General features: G+C 37.1%; 1 long non-coding RNA gene across 1 annotated transcript; it reads right to left on the reverse strand.

Moving 5' to 3' along the window:
- Window positions 1-5,424: 5,424 nt before the first annotated feature.
- On the reverse strand, window positions 5,425-8,936 carry LOC107809881 (uncharacterized). Its single transcript, XR_001653512.2, has 2 exons — window positions 8,329-8,936; window positions 5,425-5,821 (listed from the first exon to the last, which is right to left on the reverse strand). It is a non-coding gene; the product is annotated as an uncharacterized LOC107809881 (long non-coding RNA).
- Window positions 8,937-10,163: the final 1,227 nt, after the last annotated feature.

Below are 10,163 nucleotides of genomic sequence, written 5' to 3' on the forward strand. Positions count from 1 at the left end.
GTGGGCGCGCACCGGTAGGGATTGTGACTTGGTCCATCCCGTATCGACTATTAAGCCACGCATTTGATTTGAAAATATTATGTTATCCCATATTTTGGATATTTATATTGCATTATGGGTTGTATGCCATGTTTGGAGCCTTGTGCCGACCTGTAGAAACCCTTAGGGGCATTTTGACTATTTTTCCTCACTTTACTTGTTAGAAGCAAAATCCTCAGTCATGTTTTACCTGCTTAAATGTTTAAAACTGGTTTTATTATTCTACTCCCAATTGTGAGGACTGTTTGGGCTGAGTTCCTTAATTTCTATTGTTGTGCCCGAGAGGCTGTGAGGTTAAAGACCGAGAGTGGTTAAGAACCCAATTGTGAGGATAATTATATATATATGTGAGTTATGGATCGGGCTGCACGCCGCAGCAATACTTATATGGATCGGACTGCATGCCGCAGTGATATATATATATATTGGATCGGGCTGCACGCCGCAACGATATGACGCTTGGGCTGTAGAAGCCCCTCCGGAGTCTACACACCCCCAGTGAGCGTAGTCGACTATTATATATGGATCAGGCTACACGTCGCAGCAATTACTATGATTTCTATTATTATGAGATACTAATGAGAGTGCTGAGAGTGGGTACTATGTGACGAGAGTCGAGTCATGAGTGACATAGAGGCTGCCCGAGGGGCCATATTCTGAGTGATTCCTTGCCCGAGAGGCCTTGTTATGATGTTTTCACCGATTTTACTTTTCTTTTAAATAAGCCTCTATTTGATATACCGCTAAGTATTTGATTCCAAATGTTTAAACTGGAAATGTGATTTTATAACAAAAACTGATTTTAAACTGTAAAAATGACTTGATATTCAGTTGATTATCCAGTTATGTATTTTTGAACTGCTCGTCACTGCTTTCAGTCCTTATTTACTCTTGTTACTTACTGAGTTGGCGTACTCACGTTACTCCCTACACCTTGTGTGCAGATCCAGGTGCCCGGGCAGCCGAGTGAGGGCTTTCAACGGTTTCAGTATTTGACGAAGACTTCGAGGTAGCTGCATGACATCCGCGGCAATGTTCTCTCCCTCCTATCTTATTATTTTTCCGTATTTTTCTAGATTATTGATGTAGTAGGTATTCAGACTTATATTAGAGGCTCTAGACTTATGACACCAGATCATGTTGGGGTTGTGTAGTTGTATTGTTATTTTGACTTTCCGCATATCTATTGTGTTTTAAACGCTTATTATGAAAATTTGGTATTTAAAAACCTGTGTTAGAAAATGGCTTACTGTAAGGAAAAAGGATTGTGATTAGATGAATGAGTTGGCTTGCCTAGTAATGTGATAGGCACCATCACGACTGGTATTTGGGGTCGTGACAAGTTGGTATCAGAGCCTAGGTTATATATATTTCAAATTCTATTTTTTTTCTAATCTCATATAAAGAGTAAAAATATTTGTATGCTTAATCCTTAAAATGGTAAAAAGGTAACATTCTTTTCTTGTGAGAAAATAATTTCTATCTTTACAATAAAGAAATTCTCATAAGCTTTCTCATATTATGTGTATAATTGAAAGTAGTAATATCAATAACTATATAATTTTTTTTGCAAACTGTTTTTCAAAAATATTCCACTAAAAATTACATATCATTATATATATATAACGGTATCAAGGTTGTTAAATTTACGGGGCCTTATAATGACATAATCACAAATCCTTTATAACCTCATGAATAGTCTTAATCTCTTCAAGCTCATATGGGTTACTACAACTTATCCTAATATTAAAGTACAGGATGTAACATCCTTCCCCCCTTTAGAACATTCGTCCTTGAATGTTTAAACTTGCAAGATGTACATACATACTCATGAATTATAAATGTATATATATTCCCGGGCTATACTCCAATGAAACGATTACCAGGCTCTCACGGGGTCAGGATGTCGTCCCACCCTAAAAATACTTCCTAATCCATTCGTCACCTACGATTCTGTTAATCTATCTTCTGGGAGCTGACACATACTAGTTGTAATCTTAATAACTGAGTTTATACTTTGCTTTCAAGCTAGCCTTGGTTTCCTTTAGCCCTTGAGACGTAATACCAACTTACTCTTATACTAATCATATTAACTAAACAATTTGCGTTAATGAGATCGAACATTACCCATAGTCACAATACCCGACATGTCATCTGGTGTAGCCTCTGGGTCCTGACGACCTGCCAAAGCATATATGCGGTTCTGACTACCGCCGGAGCTAGATGCTCGACCCCTGCCTCTACCTCTACCAGCTGATGACTGAGGACCTCGCTCTTAAGGGCGTACTGAAGAGGAAGAGACTGTTATAGATATAGTTGAACCATTCCGCTTATGTCATTCATAGGACAATCTCTCATATAATGACTAGGGTCTCCACATGTATAACATACATTAGATCCCTGACGACATTGTCTAGAATGAGCTCTATCATATTGACTGCACCGCGGAGGAGGCGCCCTCATCTGCGCTGAATCCCTCCGATTCTAAAAACCCAAAATTCTCGAGCCCTGACCTGATTCAGAAAAGACAGATCCCTCATAATACGGCTTCTGCAACTTTCGGACACTTCCAATAGGATTTGGTGACATAGGATCGCCCGGAAAATCCTCAGGTTGCCTAGCAGACCTGGCCTTCTTACGTTGACCCTCATCACGATTCTCATATTGTTGTCGTTTCCGATCCTCAAAATTCTAAGCATAAGCTTGGATGCAAGAAATATTCATACCATCGAGCAGAGCGGCCTGGAGAATTCATTAATCAGGTGCGGCCCAAGTCCTACCACAAACCGATGCACTCGGTCACTCATTTCAGCCAGAATTGAGGGGGCATACCTCGCCAAGGAATCAAACTGGAGACTATACTCCCGCAGACTCATATTCCCCAGTTTGAGTTTGAGAGCCAAGAACCTGTCTACCCTCGCTTGACGAATCTCTTCTAGCAAGTAATGACGCAAAAAAGCCCATGAGAACTCTTCTCATACCCCTGGAGATGCATTTGTCCCTCTAGACAATTCCCAAGTTTCATACCACTGAACTGCAACATCCCGCAATCGGTAAGAGGCCAACTCTACTGACTCAGTGTCTGATGCATGCATCACCCTCAAAGTCCTATACATCCTATCAATAAAGTTTTGCGGGTCCTCATCCTTGTTGGATCCAATAAACACTAGAGGAACCAGGTTGATGAAGTCTCGAACTCTCACGCTAATAGCCCTGTCAATGTAACCAACACCTATACCTACCTGGCGCTAAGCCTGAGCGGCTACCAATCTAGTCAACAACCGTACTGCACTCTGCATATCCACATCCTCATCATGAGCAACAGGTGGAGGTACTGGGTTCCCCCGCATCTCCTAGGGTGCTGGCAAAATCGAAAAACTATGCGAGGGTGTCACACTTCCCTTCGGAGGTCTCACTCTGGCCCTTAATAGACATTGGTGTTCTACTCATGCCCTCATCTGCCATTGTTTTACCCTTTTAACTAGCTGTAGCTTTCCTGGTCATAAGCATCGTTGTATATATAAAACAAGTCATAAGTCAAGGGCTTTATTCCCTACGACTCTGCTCTATTGCACGATCTAATATCAAGAAGGAAGGGTAACTGGTCCCTAAATGCCTTGTAGTTTCCTGTTTATTGTACACAACACATTTATAAACAGGACTCTAATAGACACGACTTGCAGAAAACCCTAGGACAGAACTGCTCTGATACCACTTTTATCACGACCCAAATTAGAGGGCCACGACTGGCACCCAGTGCCTACTCAACCAAGCGCCACGTATTTTGTTTTCTATAAGACTCATCACGGGCCATGATTGGCCATATCTCTATATATATAATCGACAATATTAGAACTTAACTCACATAACTAATCCAAAAAAAGATTTATATAGATACATAGGGGCCGACAAGCCCGTTGTCATGTCATACCTAAAACTATACACAAGACACTGTCTGCAAAACCTCTAAGAAAACATGATCATAATATATAAGTCGGGACAGGGTCCCGACATCTTCATAAAACAAAGTAACATATATAGAACGTGACTGGGCAATACTCTAGGAAGATGTGGATCTCACCAACCAAAAACTGATATCTGGAGGAAGCCTACAGTGGATGGTCCTCACCTCGCCTATCTACACCTCCGTGGCATGAAACACAACGTCCCAGGAAAAGGTACGTCAGTACGAAGAATGTACCGAGTATGTAAGGTAGAAATGAAATGTAATAATAATATGATACTATCTCGGGGAGAGATAAGAGTCAACTTATGACTTCTGACTTGCCGCTGAGGGCCGTAACATGTAGAATAAAACCCATTCATATATATAAATTAAAACTACGGTATAGTAATTCTGATTACATCATTCTCATGGCATTAACTGCCCAACTGATCAGTGGTAACTGCCCGACCACCCGTCGTACGGTGGTAAATATATAACTGCCCAACCGGTGGTAAATATATAACTTCCCAACCGGTGGTAAATAATTATTCATAACTGCCCAACCGGTCGTAGCACGGTGGTAAATGAATATGCATGAATGCTCAACCGGTCGTAGCACAGTGGTAAATGAATATGCATGAATGCTCAACCGGTTGTAGCACAGTGGTAAATATATAACTGCTGTGGTATCTCTAAACTACCCAAAGCATAAGATAAATGTAGCTCTTAAATTTCAGCTCACATTTCTCGTAGAATACGATCCTAGACTTCTCGACAACAAAATCAACAATAGCTTTGGACTGAAACGGCAAGTCTGTGAAGTATTTAATCGATCAACCTTTTAATTTAACTTGAAAGGCAGAGAAAAATAGGGCTATTATCATATCACATCTAACTAATTTCAAAAGAGATTAGATTAACTTGATACAAAAGCAAGTAAAAGACCATATAAAGGTGCAATCACTAAATTGGTATTCAAAATATTATACATGTTTCAGGAACATTGGTTTGTTCTACATATGTTTACGATATCACATCAAAATCGGATATGAATAATATAGACATTCTTAACTGCTAAGAATAGCACTACTTATGGAATATCATCATATTTATGTATCGTTACTTGGATCATGCCAAAAGAAAAAAGGATTAGCCTTAACATACCTGAGTCAATTCTTTAAGAAAAATTATACCATACTCCCTTAATATTGCAAAATCTCACGTTAATTAGTGCTCTGAAATCCTGGGTCTTGAAACGTTGAAAATGCTATAGAATATCATAAGTTTGAATTCCTCCAAATCCTTGAATTTCTCACTGTTATCAGATATATGAATGGAAATGGATATGTGATTTTTTTATGTCCTTAAGACATATCTCATTCTCTTTGTACAATGGTGTACTATTTTTTTTTTTTTTTGGTTTAAAGGATAGATATGTATAAATATTAAACATTGCGTACAGAGAATGACTACATATCTTGCAGCTCGTTACATGATATTGCACCAACTGTTGGTGCTAAAGGATTATAAAAGCTAATACCAATACTACTATCCGTCAAGCTACTATTACAATACCTATTTACAATATTAAGGTTTTCAGAGTGAGGCTTATAGTGTTTCAAAACAAGTTCTTGCACTGCACTCTCATTTTATTCCAGAACTGCACTCTTATCATGTTCAAAAACTCTGCAAGCATAGTCTGGGCTAATATTCAAAACATGCACTGTTGAGTAGTTTGCAAAATTGCAGCCTACCTTTGCTAATTTATCTGCAATCGTATTCTGTTCTCTGTACGCATGCAGTACTACAGGTTTACCTAACCTGTCCAGGAAGTACCTGCAATCAGTAGCCAAATTATTATGTGAGACATTGTTTGAGTAAAGAGTTGTTATAAGATCTTGAGAGTCCACTTCCACCTCCAGTGGAATAAGGTTATTTGAATAAGCTAATTGCAGTCCCTGCAACAATGCACGTAATTCAAAAGAAATTATTGAATCTCTTGGGACTGCCCCTGAAAATTCCAATATCCATTTAGCCTTAGAATTTCGTATAAGCCCTCCTATCCCAACTTTATTCATTGTATGTGCTCCATCAGTGTTAAGTTTGAAGTAAAACTATTTTGGAGGTTTCCATTTTTGATTTTGTTGCCTCTTTTTAATACATGTATGCTTCTTGGCTACAAGATAAGTGTATTAGGCTGCTTGTTGTGTAGTTAATTTCGTCGAAGCAGGTGATGGATTATGATTGTAACAGTTGTTATTGCGTGCTAACCAAATATTCCATAAGCAAAAAGGCAAGTATGTTTTTGGGTTAATATGATAAGGAAAATGCAACTCCTTGCAATGTATGAGATCATGCACCCAGTTACTATTATTGGTATATCGCATTTAGAGTTAATGTAGTTTCAAATACCCAACTCATTCCAAAAAGCTCTTACGTTTGCACATTCTAGAAATAAGTGGGCGATTGTTTCATCCTATTGATGGCAAAATTGACAAGTAGCATCTTGAATCAAGTTAATATGTTTAAGGTATGCTTTGGTAGGTAATCATCTTCTTTGGAGAATCCAAAGAAACCCTTTAATTTTTGGTATGATTGGAAGTGTTCATATCCAGCTATACTTTATTGAATTATTAAAACACATATCCTGATTGGTATCCAAGCTATTGTACATGGATTTTGTAGTGAACTTTCCCATAGAAGTTAACCTCCAGAAAATATTGTCAATTTTGTTACTGCCTTTAGAAATGTAGATTGCTTGAATTATTCTAATAATGTTAATCGGTAAATCAAAAGATATTTTATCCAAATTCCATTCATTATTATTAATAAAAGAAGCCACATTAATATTCTGTTGGCGTAGTGGTAAAGGACCATATATTTGTGATCTAATTGTTGTGTCTGGTCCAATCCAAGGGTCTTCCCAAAACTTAATATATGAGCCATTGCCTATGCTCCATTTTATGCCCTGCTGACAATGATGTCAGCCTTAAATGACATAATGGTAATTTACAATGTGGTTGTCACACCTCCTTTTTCCGCACCCGCGGGGGCGCAGGGGGAGTTTTTTCCAATTAAAGGACAATCGAAACGGGATTTGTTTAATTATTTCAGAGTCGCCACTTGGGAGATTTAGGGTGTCCCAAGTCACCAATTTTAATCCCGAATCGAGGAAAAGAATGACTCCATATTACATTCTGCGTACCAGAAATCCGGATAAGGAATTCTGTTAACCCGGGAGAAGGTGTTAGGCATTCCCGAGTTCCGTGGTTCTAGCACGGTCGCTCAACTGTTATAAATGGTCCATTATCTGATTTTAATACATGTTTAAACCTATGTGCATTTTAACTTATTAACCGCTTATAATTAATTTTAGGAAGATTCAACGTTATCTAAAACATGTCTTTGAACCACGCCACATGAAATGTACCCGCGGTCCGCGACATATTTGATTTAACGTTGTTGAGATTTGGATTTGGGTCACATGAAATGCACACCCGAGTTTAGGAAGGTAATATTATTAAAATAACGCGCCTAAAACAACTACGCGTTTTTAACTTTGCGAGGGCCATAAGAAATTTGCTAAATGGCGCGCCTCGATTTCTAAGGATTAAAAGTTATTAAATGAGGGCCATGTGAAGTATGGAAAGTTGTTTGTGGAAGAGGCGTGAGATGCAACTATTAGGATTATTAACAAGTCATCTTTAACTTCATGTCAGATCTATTGCTAATCACATGGACTTTATTAAATTACTCATAAAAGAAGAACTGAACCAGTAGACTATACCATGTCATTATTTTGATAACATAATTAAAAAAAAACTTGTACATGTGCATTTGATAACAAGCGGATTTATATATGCCAAATCTTCACTTATTTCTCCAAACAACACCTTCAATTTTTCATAATCCTCAACAATCTTCATAGCAGAACTCAAGCTCTTACAATAAGCTTGTTGTCAGATGCCTATTTGAAGTGAAACAACGTTCTTTTATAGAGAAAATTAACAATTGATGGTAGTTGAAATTATACTGTTTCATAAAATGATAATATCCCAATTCCAAGCATAAAATCCAAGTGCTAATGGATAAGTAATAAAGGTAAAGGACGGGTACATTATACATATATATATTTAAAGATATGCTGCTTTCCAATTCCATTTCTAATTTGGTAACTCTTGAAATCTCCTAATTCACGAGCTCTTTTTTTATTTTCATTTAATATTTCAAACAAATACCATACAAAACTATATAAAGATTGGGGGAAAAGACAATGGAAATGAGGTTGCAAAAGATAACAAAGAAAAGAAAAGGAAGAGAAAATTGAAGCCACACGTACGTACCTGTACTAAGCCATTTACAGAACTAATAGCAGATCCATCATTTATATACTACAAAGCTGTCTATCGATCTCTTAGGGAATAAAACAAGTAGCAATATAGTGATGAAAGAGGAAGAAACCCAGCTGCAGTCCAAGCAAGTAGTCAGCGATAAAATAGCCCTCCAAAAACTCGATGCAACTTTGAAAACCCGGCTACTGTATAGCCAAATCAACCAAACTCAATAGCTCTTCGAAGTCATTTTTTTTTAACAAATTTTTGTGCTCCTCGGCTTTCTCTTTTTTAGATCTCAAGTTGAAACGCTTCGCTTTTGAGATTCATTTGCCGGAGTCAACTTCACATCCTTTCTATGGATCCCTCTACGCGTGAGTCTAAATGGACAAATATGTAGTTCAGTATGTGTGTACAGATCTAAGGAAAGGTGAAATTTGTATGTATTTTTTGTTTCTCTGCTGAGAGCGAAATGTGGAAATGGTGTCAAACGGCGCTAAGGTTGGGGGGAGGGGGGGTGGTTCTTTTTTTTTTCACGATGGTTTGGGGTTTTTGCTTCTTCTTCTCAAAGAAGAAGATGAACAGTATTTTTTGCCAAAATTTTCAAAGTCCCCCCTGTCAAATGTGTTAGTCCGTGTATTTGTATAGTCTCTACCCAGAAAAATGAGCTCACGCGTTGTGGGGTTCAAGGCATATGTCCCCCACGCGTGGTGGGGTTCCCCACGTGTCCTGGACACGGTTTATTATGGGTTAGGTCCGAAATTAGGCCTAAAACCGGGTAGTTTGAACCCGAATATTATTCTTTTGCCCGGACCCGAGAAATAGGAAAACGTTGCTTAACTAGTCCTATGTAAGCAAAATAACTATCAAAAATAAGACTAGTATTCCAACAAAACTATATATTTTTAAATTTTTTTTTAAGGATTTAAAATAGCTACAAAATATTGATAAAACTATTTTTGTAATTTTCGTAAATATTAAGATAAAATATGAAGTAATATTTTTGTACTTTTTTCAAAACTATAAAATATTAATAAAACTATTTTTTTGTAATTTTCGTTTTTTGATAAAGACAAAAATATGAAGTAATATTTTTGCATTTTTCAAAATCATAATGACTGCAAACATTAATAGAACTATATTTTTTGTAATTTTCGAATTTATATAAAGCACCAAAATAAAGTACAATTTTTGTATTTTTCAAGTTTATGAGAGATACATAAACTAAAATTTATATTATATATTTTTGAAATTTTCTTTTTGCAACGAAATAAAATAAAAATAGTTAAAATAGCTATACTAGACCCAATTTCACATATTCATGCTAAAAATGTGAAAATTCTCGGGGAGGGTCAAAAATCACGTGCTTACAAGTGTATATTGGTAGGAGAAGTATGAAGATATTTCTTTAGAAGGACATTAGCCCACATAGCATGTGGTTCTTGAAATAATCTCCAAGCTAGGCTTGCTAGCAAGGAATTATTCTTTTGTCATAATTTTTGAATCCCTAAGCCTTCTTCCTTCTTAATTCTGGTAACATCTTTCCAATTAACAAGGTGTAATTTCTTTCTTTCTAATGTAGTACCCTACAAAAAGTTCCTTTGGTATTGATCCATTTTATTAAGGATATATGTCGGAATGTGTATGTATTGCATAATGTGATTTGGTAATTGATTAAGAGTAGATTTTATTAATGTGGCTCTTCCTGCTAATGTAAGAAACTTTGATTTCCATCCTGCTAATTTATTTTTAAAATTGTCAAGGAGGAATTGGAAATCAGCATTTTAGGTCTAGCCTGGAACATAGGAAATCCCAAGTACTTGCCAAAAGAGGTACCTTCTTTAATA

This window comes from Nicotiana tabacum, chromosome 11 (genome assembly GCF_000715075.1).
Source record: "Nicotiana tabacum cultivar K326 chromosome 11, ASM71507v2, whole genome shotgun sequence".
NCBI lineage: Eukaryota > Viridiplantae > Streptophyta > Magnoliopsida > Solanales > Solanaceae > Nicotiana > Nicotiana tabacum.